Below are 23,862 nucleotides of genomic sequence, written 5' to 3'. Positions count from 1 at the left end.
CTTTGAGGAAGAGCAAGGCAGAGGGTATCTGAAGGGGTCCGAAGGGCTATGGGGGGCTTTGGAGGGCTGTAATTAGACTGTTGTTAATTAGACTTTACATTCATTTGTAAAATGTAGATTTTTAGTACCCAACTCTAAATAAAGAATAAATAAAATGTAGAGGCCTCAATTGGTCTCACTGGCGATTTTTCCTGGTGAGAAAGGGGTGTAGCAGCCTCAATTGCCCTGACCAGTGGGCACCAATCAGACCCCCGGGACCCCCAGGAGCCGTCCACGGTAGTACCCAAAGGAGGTCATTTTTTGTTGTCTAACTTTTTCAAACAGAGTTTTTTGTCAAATTTGTCGAACCTTTCTTGTTGTCGAACTTTATTGAACGGAGTTTTTTGTCAAATTTGTCAGTTCCATCAATATGCCAAAAACATTTTGTTCAACCACCTTCACTTCAAGAAGATAGGCCACCATAGAATGAACTTCCTTTTATAGGATGAACCATATTCGTGTGGCTTTCAGCCTTGCACTCCATCACAGAGCCTATTTGAGATATTTTACTAACTAGCCCAGAGAAAAATTTTGAGCCTTTATTATTTGAATGCATGCCTTTTTAATACCGTAGGACGGGGTGAATCGGAGACCCGGGGTGAATCGGATAATTTGTTTAATCGCCTCTCATACTTCACTGACGATGTCTTTTCTATTCTGTTTTCAGATCCCGTTCACTGATCGATCAAGCTATCGGAAAAATATGGCTTCGAAGATTTGGAACATGTTCTTCGGAAATTGAAGAAGAAAACCTTCTGATTTTGGACCCCTTTTTTAAATGCCAAATAAGAAAATTTGGTTCACTAAACGAAAAAACCATGTCTATTCTTCGTATTTTCATTCTAAAGTTAGGGCGGAAAATTGTTCGCGTTAAAACGCGAATCGCCCATTTGTGCCCAAGTTGAAGGCGTTCTAAATGATACGGAACCGAGAAATGGAAAGGAGTTAATTATTGAATAACTAAAAAATATCAAATGCCGTCATCATGTCATTTTTAATTACTGCTACACTTTCCCAAGAGGCTTGTTAGTGTTCAGAGTAGCTAGGAATAAATGTTCAAATGTTAATAATCACTCATTGTTCATGTGAATACAATGTCTTTGTATATTTTGTATAGTGATAATTTAGGAGTTTATATGTTATGTATTATTTTCCAGAAGAAAATAGTGGGAAGGGTAAGGCTACAAACACTTTACAACAAGAAAAGAACATTTATTAAAGTAACGGACGCCGCAGTCTCTCGCCCTTCCTAGGAAATGTCTTTGACGAAAGGGATTATTTCTAAAGGCTTGATAATGAGACAGGATACAGTATGAAGCAAGACATAATTTCCCGTTCGTTCATATGCTGTTCATTCTCTCGGAGGTCTCGCATCCCCTGGCTTAAATCATCTCTGAGACAGGGGTGCAAATATTTCTGCAAGCGGAATATGGAAAAAGGGGCAAGAAAGTATGACACGGTGGAGACCCTTCCTAGTGGAACAATTGGCAATAAATAATCGGCCCGGTGAGAAAATATGCCCCAGACATTTAAGAACCCGAGAAATTTTTATTTTCTATATTCCTTACCGTTTTTTTATCCTTCATTTTTCCAAAGGGTATAAAAGTTCTCACCGGGCACTGCTAGAGAGACAATGTTATAAAATATTTTCTTTCGCTAAGAAAAGAATAAAAATACATATTTTCCAAATAAAAGCTTAAAAAAAGTTTGCTGCCAACTACGAGTATACTATGCATCTGATCATTGAATACCATATAGAATTAATACTGTCTCCTGCCTTTGTGTTCATGGCGAGTCCACGCTGGTTCTGAATTCTTTAAGTGCCACCATAATACCCCTGTCTCAGTAACTCAGTGAAAATTTGAAATCAACCATCGGAGAAGTTATGAAACACGTAAAACGTCACACACACACACACACACACCGGTCCTGTAATTGTAATCTCATAATTCTCGCTGGAGTACGGAAAAATTCACTTTTAAGCATTATTGCTAGAATTCATTAATAATTTATTTCGATTTTGACCGGGTTGACCTAGTTGCAGTAGAGGTGTCAAAATACCGACAGTTCTCCAATAGGGCCATAACCTTTGATACAAATACTTTTGCTTGCTACGTTTTTGTATTTTTGGAATCTTCCTTAAATTCTGCGTCGATCGGTATACAATTTGTACGCACTTAAAGCAGAACCAAGGCGGCTGGAGCCTCTGAAAGTCAAAGTTTTGATGAAAGTCAAACTTTCGATGAAATTCAATGAAGTCAAATTTCTGAAAATGGCTTGACAGTGAACGTGTTAGAGTTAGGTCATTCTTTGTAATTTTTTTTCACCGGTTTCCATCGAGACGGGATCTGTGACAGGGTCACTGATACAGGGGTGTATCATACGTTTTCTCTTATCATTTTGTCGACAAATCTTAGAGTTAACCAGAGCGTTATTGATAATATTCTCCCGTCTCTCAAGTATCTAAGATTGCCTACTCAAGCTATTTCTTTGTGTCCTCTATTAGTGCAAAAAATTTACATAGGTTATTTACTTTTTATTTTCATACAATCTTATAACTGCTTATAATTTGTATGTATGGATAATGGGTCTTAGGACCTTTTGATACTTAATATATAGATAGATAGATAGTTCAGTACCACCTGAAATAACGGGAAAACAAAAATATACAATGATCAGGTTAATTTCTCTACTCTTTTTATCAGCTCAGCTATATCACACCCAGTATCACTGCGAAACTGGAAAAAGTTAGCTTTTCATGGGGCTTTAGTAGAAGTCCAGTAGATACTTGAGACATGGGTATTCTATGGACGCTAAACGTCAAAACAACGTTCTTTTATAACGTCCGTAAAACAACGGGATATGTATATACACTGGGTTTTTTTGGGCGAATTTTCTATTAACCTATCCTAGCCTGTGAATGTGAAACAGGGGTGTGGGCCAGTGGCGTTGTGGGAAATTTTTTCTGGAGGGGCCAAAGTCAATTTTTTTTAAATGGCGCCCCCTTCAATTTTCCAAAGTGGCGCCCCCACCCACCAGTTTCTAAACTTTTACTAATTCATTTGCCTAGGCATAATGAGGAAGGAAATATTTAGTGGAGAAGAGTAGATATATCTTTGATGAATGGAAAAGGGAAAAACAGGCCCAACCATGGTTGGGGCCGACTAGAAAATTTTTTTAAATCGACTGCCAAGGTACAAATTTGACACTTGCTAGAGTGAAAAGAAACTCAAAGAAACAATGTGTAATGCGAGCGAAGCGAGTGAAAAAATTGATGTTTTATGATTTCAATATTGTTGTCAGCATATTGGTCTTGGGGTGCAGTTAGATTTTAATTTAATAAGGCTTTAATATTGTGCACAAAAAACTTGTAAATTAGCTAGATTGCAAAGAAGTTACCAATAAACTGTATTGCGAGCGAAGCGAGCGAAAAAAATTGCAAGTATTTTAAAACTATCTCAGTAAAGTTGGTCCTGGGCGCAATTTAAGGCGCATAAAGTATGATTTTTAAGATTTGGGCGTTTAGAAAAATCTCTTTTGGCGCCCCTTGCTCTTCGGCGCCCCTTCAAAAAAGCTCCGCTGGGGGGGCCATGGCCCCCCGCCCCCCCTGCCACAACGCCACTGGTGTGGGCATGCGAGACTCTTCTGGGGTTAAAAGAAATACGCACCTGCTGGGTATGATATTTTTCTGCTTTTAAATTCAATGCTATCTATCGTAACCGCAGAATATAACGACCATATAACTAACGACCATGTGTTTGTTGACTCTATCGGTCGATGCTTCAATGAAAATTTGATATTTTCGTAAGTTGACCAGTTTCTCTAACAGTCAGGAGTAATACCTTAAACAAGGTGTATACCTTGTTTAGTATGTACCTTAAACAAGGTACTATGTATATACCTTGTTTAAGGTAGGGTATCTTGTTCAAGGTATTTTTAAAGCTGGCTAGGGTACCATTTTGAATTGTTTTGTATTTTTTGCGTAAAGCTCTTTCTACATCCTTTAAAAAAGCCGATTTTTGTTTCATGTAGACTTGACTTTAAGGTTGTTTGTTAAAATTGAAGATTGTGATCAATTCCGGCTGTGGAATTTTCTAAAAATCACCATGGGAATTCAGTTTTTCGTGCTCATTCCAATGGTGTAGACGAGAGAGTGCCCTTTTTCCTAGTTTGGGAAATATTCCCACTACTTCCTAAATAGGAAGTATCAAACAATAGAAATTTGGAATTCTTACTTGAACAAGGTATACGCCTTGTTTAAGGTATTACTCCTGACTGTCTAATGCTCTTCTTTTTTATTCATTTATTTACTTGTCCCTTTTTATTTTCCTCTGGAACGAAACGGAAGCGTCAAATTTAAAAACAAACAAACTTGGATTTAGCTAATGTAGTCGGACCTTTCATAACCGTTTCATTTTCTTACATCGCACTTTCTATCGTGCTCCTCAACCAACACTTTTCATAGCGCACACTAATTAAACTTTTATTATCAATGATACTTATCGTACTACCCAAAATAGTTATCCCTTAGGTATTATATTTTTATGACACTTCATCTAATGAATAATTAGTTAGTGAAAATTGCATAAATTGAAATATAACTTCAGCAAAACGTACTTTTTGAAAAATGGTAATTGCTCCACCACAAAATATAGAAAGTATTTGTTTATGTTACGAATGGCGCCCCGTCAAATGCTATCCACTTAACCCCGAAACAAGTGATTCAATTTTCTTGTATTCGATTGAAGATTGTTCCTCGTAGAAAAAACTTTTGAAAATGAAATTTTCTAAACTCGCGAATTAGACCCCACTCGTCAAGTTATGTGGTATAATTAGGTGGTAGGTCTTGTCTGGAAGAGGCAATTTGCCCAAAACCTTCCAATTCTATCCGATTCACCCCATCCTACGGTACTCAAATATAAAAAAATTAAAACATTTTAACTTGGTCATTAGTCAACAAAGTCATTAAAATTGATTAGCCTCTGCTAATGGAGTGCAAGGCTGAAAGCCACATGAATATGGTTCATCCTATAAACCAGACGTCCGCGCTCGATAGGATCGATCATCGGAACGGCTCGATGGCGGATCGATATGTGATCGATGGATTACTTAACGATCCAGATAGGAGATCGATAGAGGATCGATACTCAAGATTTTTTTAAGCTTATGATTAGTTATCGATTATTTAAGGACCCTGCCTACGCACCGGACTGTCTGGTGTATTTGTCCGGTGGCAAAAAGTATCCTTTCACTACACCAGACGCAATAAGTCCGGTGTCAGTCAGGTGTTGCATACAGGGAATTTTGGACGCCGAAAAAAAAAAATTAAGAAACACTGGACGCACACCGGACTGGTCAAGTCCGGTGTTTTGATTGTCCGGTGGAAAAAATATCCTTCTCCGACGTACACCGGACATCCGATTTCCTTAGTCCGGTGTAGAGATTGTCCGGTGGTAAAAAAATTCTCATTTTACACCGGACTTTCGCGTGTCCGGTGTTCGTTAAGTCTAGTGCGTCGGCAGGGTCCTATTATTTATCGATCTATCATCAATCATTTATCGATCTTATCGACCCTATCGACTCATACTCGATTGATGATCAATAACAAATCGATTAAACGATCGATGAAGAATTGATTAACCATCGATGACGAATCGATTAACGATCGATGACGAATCGATTAACGATCGATGACGAATCGGTATACTTGATTGAAATATTAGCTCGATAATGGATCAACAAAGGATCGATACTCAAGACTTTTTATAATGGCTGAATCTTCCATCAATCTCCTATCCGGATCGTTAAGTAATCAATCGATCACATATCGATCCGTCATCGAGCTGTTCCGATGATCGATCCTATCGAGCGCGGACGTCTGGTATAAAAGGAAGTTCATTCTATGGTGGCCTATCTTGATGAAGTGAAGGTGGTTGAAAAAAATGTTTTTGGTATATTATATTGATGGAACTGTTTGTTGAACATTTCTCGTTGTCGAACTTGTTGAACTTAATATGTTTTGTCGAACTTAATCGAATACTCATAATTTTAGCGACTTTTGAAAAGTTTGATTAAAGAATTTATATATATAATCGAACTTTTGAGGACCCTGCCGACGCACCGGACTGTCCGGTGTATTTGTACGATGGCAGAAAGTATCCTTTCGCTACACCGGACGCAATAAGTCCGGCGTCAGTCCGGTGTTGCATACGGGGAATTCTGGCCGCTGGACATTTATGTTTTGTTTGTCCGGTGGAAAAAAGTATCCTTCTTCGACACCGGACAACCGACTTCCTTTAGTCCGGTGTAGAGATGGTCCGGTGGTAAAAAAATTCTCATTTTACACCGGACTTTTGCGTGTCCGGTGTTCGTTAAGTCCGGTGCGTCGGCAGGGTCCTAACTTTTGTTGTTCGATATTAAGTTCGACAAAGTTCGATTAGTTAGGTAATCGAACTTTACGTCTGGCTGAAAACCTCAAATTTTGTACCTGCACTTAACTTTTTCCGAGTTATGCACTCGAGATCTTGAGCAAATGTGCCATTATTCGCAAACTAGACAGGAGGAAGGTCCTGATGGATGAGGACAACTGTAGCCTAGGACAACTGATGCAATGAAAAATCTGAAAAATAGATAGCTACAGATATATCTCTAAAACTAGCTAAAAGAAAAGACAAGTATACTTAATACCTAATTCTTATTGCTGTTCACTCTGCTTGGGATTTGATTTTATGCCAGGATGAGCTTTACCAGTCTGTGGACAGAATTCCAAACCAAAAAATAAGCATGAGCACTCACATCTCAGGCAGGAATAGAACTTGATGATAATTGGCCCGATTGGGCCAACTGCCGTCGCTGTGCTGTCTCTTGGCGCCTGTCGAGCCTCTAGCCAGTACCAACGTTATGCTTTATTTCCTATTTTTTCGCAAGTTACTGGCTAGTTTACTTCTGAAAGACAATTAATTCCCACGTCTCAGATGTAATTAAAGTATAAGGCCCTAGGAATAAAAACACAAAAAAGGCAGACTAAGGAGGCAAGGTGAGAAGTTTTGAAAGTGGTCGAAATACACTGATCTAGGTACCAAAGGATATGAGCAACAGAGGAAATGTATAGAGACATAAGTGTGCAGTAATGGAAACAGTATATTTCGAAACGTAAACAAGAATGCCGAAAATGTATAATAGAACTTGGGATGACATTGGGGATGCATCAAGATATATATATAACTGAGAGCCTAACCCGTTTTGACGACGGGTGTCCTGTGTAACCCGTATTTATATATGACGGGGGTCTTACTTAGCCTGTTTTGATGACAGGTTTCGCCTAGCCCCGTTTTGATGACGGAGGTTGATAAGCCCCGTTTTGATGACGGAGACTTATACGCCCGTATAAGACGGAGGCTAAAAAATAAACAGGGAGGTTGCCCTGGCGAACCTTAACACCGTTGGGACTACAGTGTGCGAACCTAATCCAGATCTAACTGGATCCTTGACCTTAGGGGATTAATCTAAGTAACTGACTACTGACATGCAACGGTTACGGAGTAACCCTACACTAGAACTAAACGTATCATGATGCATCCCAAATGACCTAATCTCTGGTTAACAGCCTTGCCCAGGAGAAACCACGAGATCAGGATCCGTCGCAGCAGCAATCACCACGCTTGGATGAGAACGCAGTTGGTAACTAAAAAAAGAAAAGGAAGAAGCAGAAAGCAGAACCAAAATACAGGGGTTAAGGAGAGGGTGGGAGGGAAAGATTGAAGTTGTGATCAATTGAGACTGAGCTGAACTGCGCTGAAAGGGGCTTGACGGTAGGATATATATAGGCGAAGGAAAGAATAACCGGCAGCCGAAATATACTATTTCATAGCCGCCTCGGTGCGGTGGCGGGATGTACTTCATTCGACTGGAATAACCTGAGCTAAGGTTTAGCTCCAATTAATTCCCACGTCTCAGATGTAATTAAAGTATAAGGCCCTAGGAATAAAAACACAAAAAAGGCAGACTAAGGAGGCAAGGTGGAGAAGTTTTGAAAGTGGTCGAAATACACTGATCTAGGTACCAAAGGATATGAGCAACAGAGGAAATGTATAGAGACATAAGTGTGCAGTAATGGAAACAGTATATTTCGAAACGGAAACAAGAATGCCGAAAATGTATAATAGAACTTGGGATACAGTGGGGATGCATCAAGATATATATATAACTGAGAGCTAACCCGGGTTTTGACGGACGGGTGTCCTGTGTAACCCGTATTTATATATGACGGGGGTCTTACTTAGAGCCTGTTTTGATGAAGTTTTCGCCTAGCCCCGTTTTGTGACGGGGGATAGCCCCGTTTTTGATGACGGAGACTTATACGCCCGTTAAGACGGAGGCTAAAAATAAACAGGGAGGTTGCCCTGGCGAACCTTAACACCGTTGGGACTACAGTGTGCGAAACCTAATCCAGATCTAAACTGGATCCTTGACCTTAGGGGATTAATCTAAGTAACTGACTACTGACATGCAACGGTTACGGAGTAACCCTACACCCCAACGTCACCCAAATCCAAAGAATAACATTAAAAGGAGGGTAAAGTGATTAATCTGAGGAAATTCTAGACACATAATGACATTAGGTAGGTTGCAAATAGTGATGTAAAAATTTTACCTTGGCCAAGTTAGAATTAAACTTAGAAATATGTTGGTCAGAGATTTGAGATACCTAAGATAGCAATCCCTAGACCGTCTACCCATAATGTGTATCATTGAGTCAGACACACATGCGGAGAGGGCAGCGGAGGCTCCACCCATGCAAAAACTTAGGGTATTTAAACAGTGTTCAAGAGGAAGGAGCTTGAGCAGGGTATGGACTTTCCTTCAAAATATAAGTTTGCCATCCATGAATTTCCATATATTATTGTGAAAAGGAATCTCTACAAAGAAATGTGTCTTAGAAATTGTAGTCTGTAAATTTAAAAAAAGGAGTAGGAAGAGTTATAAACAAAGATATAAAAAGAAATCGGAAAATAATGACAGCAACAAAATAGAAAGAGAGAAAAAATTCAAAAAGCATCAGCATTAAGAAAATCAGCTGGGAAACTAAATACAATCATGTGGAAAATTGAAGAACTAAATTTGAGTTTTAAGAGAGCTTTAAAAGATCTGAATTTAAGCTGTTGATTCGAGATCTGTACAATGTGATTCAAGTCTCTTGCAGATATGTGACATGAAACGGAAATAAGACATCCTAATTAAGATTGGTTGTAGTGAATGTACGCTGCAAACTAAACTTGGAGATTACGAACGGTTCAAAACATCATCTGTTAGCCATTAACTATAATATTTTCATAAATACTTGAACTTGGTCCTTTGATTATTCAAAAGTATCCATGCTCGAGAAATCTATTGAAATTCATTACTGTCATTGTCTTAGCCACTGACTCTATCAAGTTGAAACAATAATCATTGTTGAGCTACTCAGGAGCCACAAGCTTTTAATACAAATTCTGCAAGTATTTGTCTCGAAAGCACAGCACTAAAATTTCAAAGTACTCCATACCATTACAGTTAGGTTGTGATTCCATTTAAGATACTGGATGACTAAGTCATTTTGTGAAGCCCTTTTCTCCGTCAACTCCTATAGCGAAAATAATTTGACTTATCAAGTATAGTCATCTGGGGTAATTACGGGACAGTTAAAATTAAGGGGTAAATACGGGACACCCCTAAAAATGGTGCTATTGTTATAAATTTGGATTCAGATGGAGAGGATTTTGGAGATAGTCATTCTAGCTGCTAGAAAAATGTCTAGTTAGATTATTCTAACATATACTTTTGATGTTTCAACAAAAGTTTCATATGTCACCATAAAAATCAATTTTCGTAGTTTTAGAAGGAACTTTTCAAGCTTTAGTGTCAGGAAGAGCTGCAATCACTTTGATTATATTTTGACTGAATTCTGGCATCAAGATACTATGGTTTGAGATTATAATAGTCTCATTATCAAACAAGGCACCTTATCTCTAAAAAAATGTGTCCCATATTTACCCCATAGTGAAATCTTAATTTTGGGGTAATTATGGGACACTAAAGTTTGAGTTTCAAGTGTTTATTTTTTATAAGAAAAGTACAAACTTGATTTTCTAGTTTAATGGAATCATAACTACACTCTAAGTCTTTCAAAACCTTGCAAAGGTTTGCATCTAAATTTACTTCAGTTTGGTCTAGATGCTCTATACAAGTATTACTGTTTAAAGTGTCCCGTTATTACCCCAAATGGGAAAAACAGCTGGGGTAAAAACGGGACACTGTCACTAATTTTGTTGAAGTCCTTTAAATGATAGCACTTGGATTTGAAGTCATTAAGTGAATGCAAAACCTCAAATATCATGACCTTTTGGAAAGATATCTGGATTTTTCAATAACATTTTATACCTGTCCCATATTTACCCCGAGGGTGTCCCGTAATTACCCCAAAATGCGGGGTAATTACGGGACACCTTTAAAATAAATTTTAGGAACATCTACTAAATTTTAAGGAAAAGTAATACATCTTATGTAAAGGTCATACCTTGACAAATAAAATATCAAAAGATCGGATCTCTAGGATTAATACTTTCAGAGTGATGCCCAAATAAGTCAAAATCGTCCCGTAATTACCCCAGATGACTATATTTCCAAAAAACCTGTTTAGCATTTAGTCACAAAACATTTGGCTGCAAATTGGAACAGTGAACCTGCCAGTCAAACTTGTCTTCTTATCCCTTATTATAAAGTTTCAACCCATTGTCCCAAAAGGATAGACACTTCCGATAGTAGTCAACGAATATTGATCAATCAAATTTGACACAACACTATAAAATGATTATATAATTTCAAAACATTAGCAAAGAATTGATAAATTTATCCTGAATGTCTGGCATTGCTGGTACTACCCTTGCTTAAAAAGGTCAAATGTTGTTACCTCAAATGTAGGATATTAGTTAAACGTTAAGAATGATAAATTCAGGCCATTGAAAATTTTTTAAATAAAAACCGACCAGTCCCCAGAACAATGGAAGAAATGATAGTTAGAGAACAGCCTCCTTTTTGACTCGCTGTCATTTAAATCAATAATAAAACAAGAAGGGAAAATGTTTGGGTGATTTTGGAACTGCAAAAAGTTTATGACAACATCTCAAAAATCAAAACACATGCAAAATGACACATCAATCCAGTCAAAAATCCACTATAACAAGCATTTAATTTGATCTTATTAAAGCAAAAGACGAAAAGCAAAAACTGGATCACTACCCTCATTCTTCAAGTCACAAGTAACAACACCAATTTGTCATTTCAACTTTGAGAAAGCAGATACAAATATTCAATCGTACCAGGCTTGTATACCACGTACGTGTCAAAATCAAAACAATCATTAAATCTGACATCTTTCTCAAAGAACTTGTCCCATCATATCAAATCCCAAAACAACTTGACAATCATTTCATAGCTCATTGACCGGTTAATTTATAACAATTATGAATAAAAAATACATAACCATAACACTGGATAACAGGCCCCTATCCCCAACTCTCAAAAGGCTAAATGAAGCAGCACAACGACCAACAGTCACAACTCCAGAAACGATGACAAGTGTCACTCCAGCCACAAATCACTCAGAATGCAGGAAAATCTTTTAAGCCTTGAACAAAATTCTAGTGCCAGAAATTATCTTGATTCAAGACCGACACGACTCCTCAAAACAAACCAAAGGAACAACAAAAGCCAGAAGAAGCAAACAATCATGTCAAAGATTGAATTTAAAATGCCACATATTCAGGTGAATACTGATAAACTTGCCTCAATAACTTTACCAGCCTTTTAAGACTATCTAAATCCAGACGAAAAGAGAAAACAATACAAAGATTCATATCATACCGAAAATTAAAGGAGGGGTGGCAGTGAGAGTTGATGGACGTTTTTACTCGTAGCGAGGCTACCATTATTGTTGTTGATTGCTCCTGTGAGGGCGTTTGAGGCGGTAGCGGGTGAAGAGGTTGTAGTTCGTTCGTTATTTGGATGGACGAAGCCAGCTCGCTGGATGCTTTCGAATACTGTTACCAAGATATTGGTTTCATCGCCTACTGAAGAAACTGGCACTGTTGATGGAATTGTAAAGTTTGGGCGAGCCGTTGGATTCAACGCTGGTTGACACGTGTAGCAGATATAGCGGCAAAATGGCTGAAATGGTGGTCGTTGTTCGTCGTGTTGTTCGTTATTCAGATGATGAAAGATTGAAGTTGTGATCAATTGAGACTGAGCTGAACTGCGCTGAAAGGGGCTTGACGGTAGGATATATATAGGCGAAGGAAAGAATAACCGGCAGCCGAAATATACTATTTCATAGCCGCCTCGGTGCGGTGGCGGGATGTACTTCATTCGACTTGGAATTAACCTGAGCTAAGGTTTAGCTCCAAATATTCCGATAAGAGACCAACACACTAAGATAAAAACGGTCAATTTATCCTGTATCGAACCTGAGCGTGTGTGACCACAAGGTGTAAATAGAAGGTGATCCTGTAAACATTGCTACCTACAAACTACAAACTCTCCAACATCCAAGGTTATTTTTAGAAGGCTCAAAAAAAATGAACAGGACAGAAATTGGAAAATGGCAGAATTAAAACTAAAGTGGGTAAGGTTCTTTTCATTCCTAAATTCCTAAGCTTATTAGCTGGTGGGAAAGTTTGTGGCCCACATACCAGGCCCAGAGCCATCCCGCCATCACTTTATCATCACACTGTATTTACTTGTTGTCAGGCCCCCCAGCTATAAAGTTTTGCTTGGCCTTTTCCCCCAAAAGTTGATATATTTTGAATTTTATTCGTTACAAATGATTAAAGGCATCATCAGGATATCAGGTTAGAAATTCAAGCTTGAATATGGTAGTTTTTACCAGCAGACGTCTGCGCTCGATAAAGGATCGATCATCGGAACAGCTCGATGACGGATCGATGGATAACTTAACGATCCGGATGGGAGATCGATGGAAGATTTAGCCATTAAAAAGTCTTGAGTATCGATCCTTCGTTGATCCATTATCGAGCTATACCTATATTTCAATCGAGTATATCGATTCATCATCGATCGTTATCGTTAATCGATTCGTCATCGATCGTTTAAATCGATTCGTCATTGATCGTTAATCGATTTGTTATCGATCGTAAATCGAGATCGATAAATAATCGATAACTAATCATAAGCTTAAAAAAATCTTGATTATCGATCCTCTATCGATCTCCCATCCGGAACGTTAAGTAATCCATCGATCACATATTGATCCGTCATTGAGCCGTTCCGATGATTGATCCTATCGAGCGCGGACGTCTGGTTTTTAGCCATCAAAAAGAAGGCAGTTTATAGTGTTGGCATGCAATATGTGCGATCATCAACCGTCAACTCAACAATCAATAAGAGGGGTGTGTCTGCGCTTTTATAAATGCTTTAATCTATTATCTATCTTTGGTCTTGCATAAGATATTCCACTTCCAGCTATTCTGCTTTTTTTTCAGGATATATAACTGGCATAAGATAAGAAAGGGTTTTTTCTAAAAGTGCAGAAAATCTATTTTCTTTCTGAAGCTCCAGTTTTCAGCTTCCTGGCTCCATTCCTGGCCTGTCAGTATAGACTTAAACTTGTATATCAAGATTATGGGATTTTGAGTACGGGTCGATTATACTTTTGTTTTGAGTGGTTTCATTTTCGATTTCAAGCCAACATCTTTAGCAACGGGTTGCTCGCCGATAGTTACAGGGGTTTGTGCAAAAAACTAATCATAGAAAATTTTCCAAATCCCCCATTTCGATTAATGCAATAAAAAATGAAACTTTTCTATTTTTTCACTTTTTTGCACCTATTCTTCAAAATGAAAATATTTATGATTTTAAGTTCTTCTTTTATTCAATGATTTTTTACGGCACTTTGTTGACAATCTAACTCTTGCATCAAATTCCCGCTTTCTTTAGTAAATTGAAAGTGAGAAAAAACCTAAGCCATGGATCACGGATTGAAACAAATATATGAAGGGTGGTATTTTACAGCCGCCCGTCGTGCAAGGCACTGAAAGGCCAGGGGTGCCAAAAAGAAGGGTTTGAAATGCGACAACCTCATTGGTGGAAATTTGATAAACAGCTGGGAAGGAGCGCTGGGAAGCAATCAGTAGAAGAGACCACTTTCGTTTTTGTTGCAGATTTCTATAAAAACTTCTCTAAGGGATTACTTGTCAATGTACATGTACACATTTGTTGTGTCAACTTGTCAGCATTGTATTGTTGTAAAGGAAAAGATATTGATGTTATCACCAAAAGCAACATTCCTTTACGAAAACACATAAAGAAAACAATTATTCCACGCGATCGTCAAATTCTTATGCGAAAAAGAAAGAAACTGAAGAAAAGACAGCTCAACAAGAACACAAAGTCAAGATTGATCGATATCCAACTAAAATTACAAAGCAGCTATGCCAACGAAAGGTACAACCAAGAGCTAGATGCAATCTCCAAAATCAAAGTGAACCCCAAATTCTTCTACTCTTACGCAAAAAGATTTTCTAAAACCAAACCTAAAGTGGGACCATTATTATTAGATCCCATCACAAATAAGCTAACAGACAATAACCTTCAGATGGCCAATATACTTCAAGATCAATATAAATCTGTATTCACACCACCAAAATCATAATATGAAAATCCTGATCTCAATCCTTTGCAAGTTACGGAGAAACTTGATTATTTTGACCTCACAGAGGACGACTTTATTAGAGAGATACAAACCCTCTCTTTAAACTCAGCTGCTGGCCCAGATGGCTTTCCAGCTATATTTCTACTCAAAAACAATCAACAAGCTTGCAAAACCACTCAGATTGATATGGCAGAACATTCTTGACAAAGGATTCACTCCAAAGATACTGAAAACAAGTTACATCACCCCTATTTTCAAAAAAGGAAATCAAGGGTTGGCTGAAAACTATCGCCCTGTCACTCTTACATCACACGTCACTAAATTTTTTGAAAAGATTGTAAGAAAAAATTTGCAAGATCATCTGGAAAGAAACAACCTCTACAACAGCAACCAACATGGATTTAGGTCAGGAAGATCCTGCTTAAGCCAACTGCTTGCTCACACTGAACGTCTAATCCACTATATTGAAAATGGCTACAATGTAGATGTCATCTATCTTGATTTCAGTAAAGCATTTGACCGTGTTGATCACTCGATACTGCTGCAGAAACTTGAAAGAAATGGCATTTGTGGAAAACTTCTATCCTGGATAAAGTCATTTCTTACAGGGAAAACACAGAGAGTCTCTGTCAACACAACGCTATCCAAAAATGCAGATATCATATCTGGGGTGCCTCAGGGTTCTGTGCTAGGCCCCCTTCTGTTTCTTGTAATGATACAGGATATTGATGAAGATATATACCACGCTGTGCTGTCTTCATTTGCGGATGACACCAGGCTGATGAAAGAACTGGCCAGTCAAAGTGATGTCCAACTTCGCCAAAATGATCTCAACTCAGTATACAAATGGTCAGAGATCAATAATGATTTAAAATGTATATTTCTTCAAAAAATCAAAACAACATTACAGCTTGTTTCACGCCTTATAGACGATCATCAGATTTTTGAACAAATTTCTGCTCTAAAAACATATAAAAGGATGATTAATTGACAGGTTGTAAAAGTGATAAAAAGTAATAAAAATGAGTTAATTGGTTGAAAAGTATGTATATAAATTGTGTTTAGGGAAATTGGTTTAAATAAATAAATTGGTTTAAATAAAATGTTGATTTTGATAATAAAATACAATGAAGGATCGTGAAAGTTATCACCCATCTGGAGGGACTGTTTTGTTATTTTCCAATAAGAATTTGTTCACGTGTCGGCATTTTGAAATTAATTCAGATTTTGTGTTAACGAGTTCACGCTTGGAGGTGATTATATTCACTTTTTCAAGTGAATAGTCAAGTTTTTAAGCATAAATTGCAGTTTTTTGAGCCATTTCTGTAGGACGATGAGTGGTCGATTATTTCCCAGGAGAGAATTGGTTCCACTCCATTTCTTTTCAGATCCCAGTAGTGGTTCGATAATTGGGTGTGATTGGTAGATTCTTCGTGGTTTAAGGTAAACTTGTGGGTGTTCCATCTGGTTTTGAAGGTGTTGCCCGTCAAGCCGATGTAGTACTTTCCAGCGTCCTCATTAGAAGATTTGATATGGCAAAAGAGATCAATAATATGCAACTGAATGGACTCAAATTCGAACATATGCAATATGGAAAAAATGAAGAGCTGAAACCCTATTCAGTTTATTATTCTGATACTCAAGATCAAATTGAAACAAAAAGCCAAGTCAAAGACCTTGGAGTTACTCCATAGTGGGCACCCCCCCCTGGATTCTGGGGGGGTTGAGGATTTTCAGATTTTTAAAAATAGGTAGGGGTTGGGTTGATGAGAAATTTCAGGTGGGGGTAACCCTATGTAGGTGGGGGTAACATTTTTCAGGTGGGGGTTGTCAAGTTTTCTGTATTTAACTTCGTTTGATTTTGTACTTTTTTGTCTTTTTCAACTTTCCACATACTATACTAGATAAAAATATAAACAAATGACTGTCATAAGTTCTGAAGGTTAAAAAGAGTTCATTTTTTCTCCAGTCTTTTCCTTTCCAGTTTGTAGTCCTCAGGACTTTTAACTGGGATCTTTAGTGTTCCTAAAAGGAACAAGACCTCCAAATTCGAAGGTGTGATTCGATTGCGCTGTTTTGCGCATATGAGTTGGAGTATAGTGTAGCCCCTTTCTACCGGCAAGGTTGCTGAAAAAGGTGGGGGTTGGGCTGATATGAGATTTCAGGTGGGGGTAACCCTATGTAGGTGGGGGTGACCTTTTTCAGGTGGGGGTTGGAGGGGTGTTGCCCACTATGTACTCTAGATGTAGATATGAGCTACAATCAACACATCAAAAACCAAATCAACAAAGTGAAATCTATCAGCTCTTGGATATTTCGTACTTTCAAGACAAGCGACACTGATGTCATGTCATGGTATCAGCCCCCCCCCCAGAAATCTGAAGGGCACCTAGGCCAGGTTAGTAGAGGGGGGCTAATGCCTTGCAATTCTTTGGGGTTACCTATTCATTAAGGGTACCTAGCTGTCTTGATGGAGGCTCTGGGGGCTGGTTATATTTTCCAAATCGAATATTTCAAATTATTGAATTATTTTACCCCAGCACCTAGTTTTCCATCCAATTTTTCTTTCGTTTCCCATCACGCCATCTTTTGCTATATTTTTCTAATGTTATTGTTTTGATTTACAGCCGCCATCTTTATAGCATAACAACAAAGCTTATTAGCAGGCGTTCATGCTTGAGCATGATTTTAGGAATGACAAAAGAACAAAAAGTGTCAATTCAAAGAAATTATCTGCTGAATAGGGGTACCTAACTCAAAGCAATTTTTCAAGGGGACCTAACTCGTTGGGGGCACCATGCTTCAATGGGGGCACCTGAAAAGTGGGCTGAAACCATATTGTTAACCCTTTGGAAGTCACTTGCCATTCCACACCTTGACTACTGCTCTCAAATATGGTCTCCATCAAAGAGATGTCTCATTCAAGAACTAGAGCTGCTACAAAAATCATTCCTGAACGGGATCCCCTCGTTGAGCCACTTAAACTATTGGGAAAAATTGAACCAACTGAAAATCTACAGTCTTGAAAGAAGAAGAGACAGGTACAGAATCATTTACACGTGGTGCATACTAGAAGACATTGGCCCCAATTTCAACTACAATGACGAGGCAGGCGGCGTGCATTCCTACACAAATCAGAGACTGGGTAGAAAATGCAATTTGAAAGCTATAAATGTCAAACATAAAAATATCTGGAGGGATTGTCTCTCACAAGAAGGACCAAGGCTCTTCAATGCTCTGCCAAAATACCTTAGAAACTTCACAAACTGTACCAAACAAACTTTTAAACAGCATCTTGACCAATTCCTCAGTACACTGCCAGACGAACCACAACTTTGTGGTTGCATCTGCTTGGTCCAACACAACCGGCTATAACTGCCACCCAAAGCTTCTCCACATCGGGTTAGCCCCAAACTATACAGGTATAAGGTTTATTACCTTATTCGTTTGTGCAACACCAAGACGTTTCGTTTTCACTCTGGTGTCTGGACCAACATTAGATGCTCACCTGTCAAGAAAAACACGTTCACAAATCGGGTTAGCCCCAAACTACACAGGTCAGAGAGTTTTTATCTTACACAATCTGACACCTTGAGTCATGGTTGTGGTCCAATGCCCTTTTCCTGAATGTGACTATGCGACAATAGACACTGACTCTGATCTTGCAAGCACACTTCTCAAGATTCACGCATCTGGTGTCCACACGCCACAACAAGGACTCTCTGTTCGAGAAACTGCACATGTTGAGAAAGTGAAACGTCCTACAATAACAACTGGCGGTTCCAGTGAAGATTGGTCTTACTTCACAGTTCGATGGCAAGACTACGTCACAGCCACTAAGATCGCTGGCCCAGAATTGGTCATACAATTACTCAAATGCTGCGATGACGAACTCCGAAAGGATCTCACAGAAGAACAAGGCAACCACTGAAGTATTAGGGGTAGGGGGTAAAAGTCGGTATCTTCAGATCTTCTTCGCCTGGTGTTTTTTCTGTTCCATATAATGATAGAAAACATTTTAAAAAAAAAATTTTTGATTTTATGCATTTTTGACGAATTCCAGCCCAAAAAACTGCCCGGGGGGGGGGGGGCTTTTTAGAAGAAGACTATCACTGCAAAAAGATTTTAGGATCATGTCTATTGCCATTTTTAAGATTTTTCCAGTCAAAAATTGGATTTTTGTTCGAAATATTGCATTTTAGCAAGAATTTCAATTCCAAAATGGTGGATATACCCAAATCCCAAGCCCAGATGACTTTGATTTTCCTGCGGTATTTCCAGAATACTATCACTGCAAGAAAATTCAGGCCCATGTCTATTGTCATTTAAGAGATTTTTACAGTCCAAATTTGGATTTTTGCCTGAAAAATGGCTTTTAGCAGGGATTTTATTTCCATAATGGGGGACATAGACATATCCCAGACCCAAATGATTTTGATTTCCCTGGAGTATCTCCAGACAGAGTACTATCACTGCAAAAAAAAATTTCAATCAGCATTTAAACTCAGTTTGCTGAAGCTTGCCTTAAAAAATGCTATATTTTGATAAATCTGATTTTTTTTTTGCTAAAAAGCGATTTTTGAAGACACCATTATGATTTTTTGAAAAAAGTGAAAATCTTGAAATTCATTTTGCTTAAAGACTTTACTGAAGACTTCCATCTCTGAAAATTTCAGACGTGTGAATCAATTAGTTTAAAGTTTATGAACTTGCAAAATTGGCCTTAAAACGCATTTTACTACCCAAAATCGGCTTAAAACAGCTCATTTAGGGCTCCAACGGGCACAATTTTCAATCCAATATGATTATTTTGTTGTTTCGTCATAAAATTTAGTACAGCAAGTGAAAAAAGTAAGATTTGCAATAGTTTTGACATATTTACAGGCCTGAAAAGGCCAGAAAATGCCATTTTTTCCAATTTTTGCCTGTAGTGCGAATCAGTACCCCCAGGGGGGTTCAGCCAATTTTGGACTTCTGACCTTAAAAATTGCGCAGAATGCATCACAATAGATTAAATTTTCATAAAAAAACATTACATCTTGAATTTGAGCAAGTTTTGGAAGAGATATGAAGAATAAACCTCAAAAAAGCTGATTTTTTGGTAAAAAAGCCCCCCCCCCGGCAGTTTTTTGGGCTGGAATTCGTCAAAAATGCATAAAATTAAAAAAAAAATTTTTAAATGTCTTCTATCATTATATGGAACAGAAAAAACACCAGGCGAAGAAGATCTGAAGATACCCCCCAAAAAAGTTACTCTACCCCCTACCCCTAGAAGTATCAGCATTGGAATCTTTCCTTTGTTCTACAACCTCCAACACAAACAACGCTCTTTCATCATCCACTGCTCTCGACCATCACTTATACACAGATAGATGGATCAAGAGAGATTCCCAGCCCCAGCCATACATCAAGCTCTCTGTCTCGGTGGTAGCTGAAGATTACTCAAGGCTTGGGTACCACCTTGATGAGAAAAAGCACACAACATCAACATTTGAAGCAATGGCTGATACAGGATGCCAGAGTTGTGTCATTAGCATCAAACACCTGCAAAGACTTGGCATTGGAGAAGAAGACCTGATACCAGCAACAATGAAAATCAAGGCAGCCAACAACAATTCTATGCCAATCCTTGGAGCTGCCATCCTCCTCATCAAGGGACGTTCAGCCAACGGTGACACCAAAGAGACAAGACAAGTGGTTTACGCAACTGAAGTAACCAACAGATTCTTCCTCAGCAAGCAAGCGTGTGTCAAAATTGGGATCATATCAAACGATTTCCCCATGATTGGTGAAGTTGGTGCAATCCGGTCTCTCACCTGCGATGTGCATCTTCGGAAAACCTGTCAAAGATTTCATCCCAATTCAACCTGGACGCTACAGACCCCACCCCACATGGGTGGACACTTTGAACAAACGAGAAGACGCCTTACGTCATTGCCATATGATTGCTTCTGGACGATGGTCCGAACACACCAAACAACTCCCGCCACTTAAAATTGGTGACCATGTTAGGGTCCAGAACCAACGTGGACCCCACCCACACAAATGGGACAAAACAGGCAAAATTGTTGAAGTTCATCAATTTGACAAATACACAGTTCGAATGGATGGCTCTGGTCTGCCAACAAATCGCAATCGACGGTTCTTACGCAAATTCGTCCCAGCTGTCCAGAAGACTGCACACCGCCGTCCAATTCATGACTTCAAATACATCCAACCAGCAAAACTTGATGGCCCAATGGAAACACCTCGATCCACTCCAGAGGACACCCCATCGACACCCAATGTCAATCCTCGGAGGGATTCCATTGTTCATGACTTGCCCGTACAAACTCTGCCTCTGACTCCGGCGTCCTGCAACCGTTAGTTCAGACAGAGAAGTGTATTCACCGACAATTGCACAGAAGTTACCTCTGGCCCTACGTTGTCTGCTGGATCATAATAAAAAGGGACTGAAAGAGTGATCCAGCCCTGTTTCATTTGTTTTTTTTCTTTTTCGATGGATCATAACAGAAAGGACTGATAAGATGATCCTATATTTTATCTTTATGTTGGACATTTTGAACCTAGGGGGGAGATAGAGATATATCACCTTCATTGTATATATTCTTTATATCGTTTCAGTCAAACATTCACTAATGTTATATACTAAGTAGAAAAACCTCTTGGTTATTATTTAATTACTCCACAACAGTTACCTAGAGACAAGATAATTTATCATGTTTTTATTGGCTGAGGGAAAGTAATGCATGTGGAGTAATTTGTTATTCAATAGGCCGTCGCGTCCTCCAAAACAACTATGGCGGTAGACTAAGTAGACCTCTCAAATTTCCAAAGGGATAAACTCAGCCATCATCCGTTTGTTCATTTAAAATAACATGCACAACGCAAAAGTGCGCAGCAAAATTGCACTATAAAATGAAAGAAATTTTAAAAATCAAAAAACAAAATGATACTTTTGTGTTTCAAATTTACTTTTGTGTTTCAAATTTACTTACAAACCTTCGGTGGGATCGGCTTATTATATGAAATCTTAAAATTAAATTATATAAAGGCTGTGTTAGATGCAACAGATGTAACATTTCTTACCAACAATTTTGAACATTTTTTTAAATAGAGGTAAAATTTTAACAATGTGAGCGTGTAACATTATGTCTTCACATTTAGAAAATTCAAGTTTTTAATTTTTTTGAAAATGTTATTAAAGAAAATTTGGACAAAATTGTTAAATGTTATAACATTTTTGTCAAAGAAGTGTTAAATCTCTTCAGCAAACAACTTTTTCACAATAGAAACAGGGAAGAGAAGTTGTCGATTGTGAGCATCTACGCACCCGAAAACAATGTACAGAAAAAATGTCAGCTGACTTTTAAATGTTGTTGTTGGGAAATGTTATTTTGTAATAATTCTTAACATTTTTGTTGAAATTTTTCATTTTTAGAAATTTTTCAAAAATGTTAGGCAAAAATGATGCGTCTAACACATCCTTTTAGACATTTTTTACCAAAAAAATGCCAGAAAAATAAAGGCAAAATTTGCAAAAGTATTCTTTTCTAGAAAACCCAGGAGAAATTTAAGAGGATAATAATACTCCTTTAGGTGAATGCACCTATTGCATAACTAATTACTCCACACTTCATTGGATGCATCAAGTAAAACAAGGGGGAAATTAGATATTACCTATAAATAAGTTTTGTTCAAATTGGCAAGCTAACATTCTCTGGAATTCGCAAACGATAATGCTACAAATCTTCCCTATAAAGCTTGAGAGCAGATAACTTCCAGACTGAATGGATGTAGTGATTTAATTGAACTGAGTCAATAGGTTATCTGGTCCTCCCAAACGGCTATCTAAGCACTCAACACTGCTAGATTTAAACACACCCCTTCTCTAATCAGGCAATAATAGCAGAGATCAGTTAACAATCAGTATATATAGCAAGAATTAGTAGATTTTAGTAAAACACTTAAATAATAGTTAGAAACACTTAGAAAAAGACCAATTTTCATTCGCTTTCAGGGGTTATCATTTTCAATTTCAACCCAATATCATAGCGATGGGATATACTCACCCGCATTGTTACAAGGTAACGAAGATAAAACTTTTCCAAATCCCCAAAATTCCAAATTTATCCATTCTTCACTTTTTTGTACTAAATCTTCAAAAAGAAAATATTTAAGGTTGTAAATTCTTCTTGTATTGGATGATTTTTTGTAGCACTTTATTGACAACCTAGCAGTCTAATCGGTATTAAGGCTTTTATCACAGAATGAAAGATGAGAAAAGGCCTAATCCTTAGAATCACAGATTGAAACAAATAAAGGATGGTGTTTGTAGGGTGACAGTTTTAGGGCTGCCCTTTGTGCAAGGCATCAAAATTAAACATCAAAATTTAAAAATCTCTGCAAAGAAACACTCTTGATATTTATTTGGCAGAAGCAATTAATAGAAAGAACAGATTTCGAACATTTTTCAACAAAAAGCTTATAATTGTTTCACTTCATAATGCTATGACAATGGTTTTGTGGGTCATCCATCTAAGAATTCTTTTCTTGAGCTATCTTATCATGAACAATCAGAACAACAGACTAACAGTGGAAGCAAATGGCTCAAAACACCTTATCAATAAAAAATTAGTTCATGCAAAGTTTCGTCACTTTCTACCAATTAAAAAGTTTTGCCAACAAATTTTTGCTAGTATTTTCTTTGGCGATTCCCTGTCGCTAGATGCACATTATAAACCCCATTATTCAGCGAGAAAGTAGATGATTTTAAACAAAAAGAATAATATGATCAAACACCAACAATCTTGGTTGTTATGTTGAATGGAACCAATAAAATATTACCTAGAATTTTTCAATTGAAATTTAGATTTGGTTGGCTTGACAATTTGATTTGGCTTGCTTGGTTCCTTTGTCATGGAGTTTTAGTCAAAAAACAGAAATTATTTCTTTTTTTGGCAAAAGAAAATGCTTTTAAAGATAAGATTCTGAATCTGCAAATATTTCTTGACTTTTTATTGACTTTTTAAGGGAAAAAATGTCAGGTGTTTGAAAATTGTGAAACAACATAAAAGAAAATATTTTGTTATCTTTCATTTAGCAAAATGTTTTTTATT

General features: G+C 37.8%; 2 protein-coding genes across 3 annotated transcripts in view; one reads left to right on the top strand and one right to left on the bottom strand.

The window, feature by feature from the left end:
- Positions 1 to 12,477, bottom strand: part of LOC136809490 (protein phosphatase 1 regulatory subunit 21-like) — a 41,708-nt gene extending 29,231 nt beyond the window's left edge. Inside the window, exon 1 of one of the 2 annotated variants that reach the window (XM_067066029.1) lies at positions 11,941 to 12,477. The gene's annotated coding sequence lies outside the window, so the exon portion shown is untranslated. Of the gene's footprint in view, positions 1 to 6,726; positions 6,829 to 11,940 lie in introns of those variants that run through there. The other variant, XM_067066028.1, reaches the window with a different exon arrangement.
- The window catches only part of LOC136809494 (prolyl 3-hydroxylase OGFOD1-like), a 629,446-nt gene that overhangs the window by 429,885 nt on the left and 175,699 nt on the right, over positions 1 to 23,862 (top strand). The window lies entirely within an intron of this gene.

The sequence above is a fragment of the Clytia hemisphaerica genome, unplaced genomic scaffold (genome assembly GCF_902728285.1).
Source record: "Clytia hemisphaerica strain Z4C2 unplaced genomic scaffold, Clytia hemisphaerica genome assembly, whole genome shotgun sequence".
Classification (NCBI taxonomy): Eukaryota; Metazoa; Cnidaria; class Hydrozoa; order Leptothecata; family Clytiidae; genus Clytia; species Clytia hemisphaerica.
Note: the sequence above shows the minus strand (reverse complement) of the source record. Positions and strands in the feature narration are given on the sequence as shown.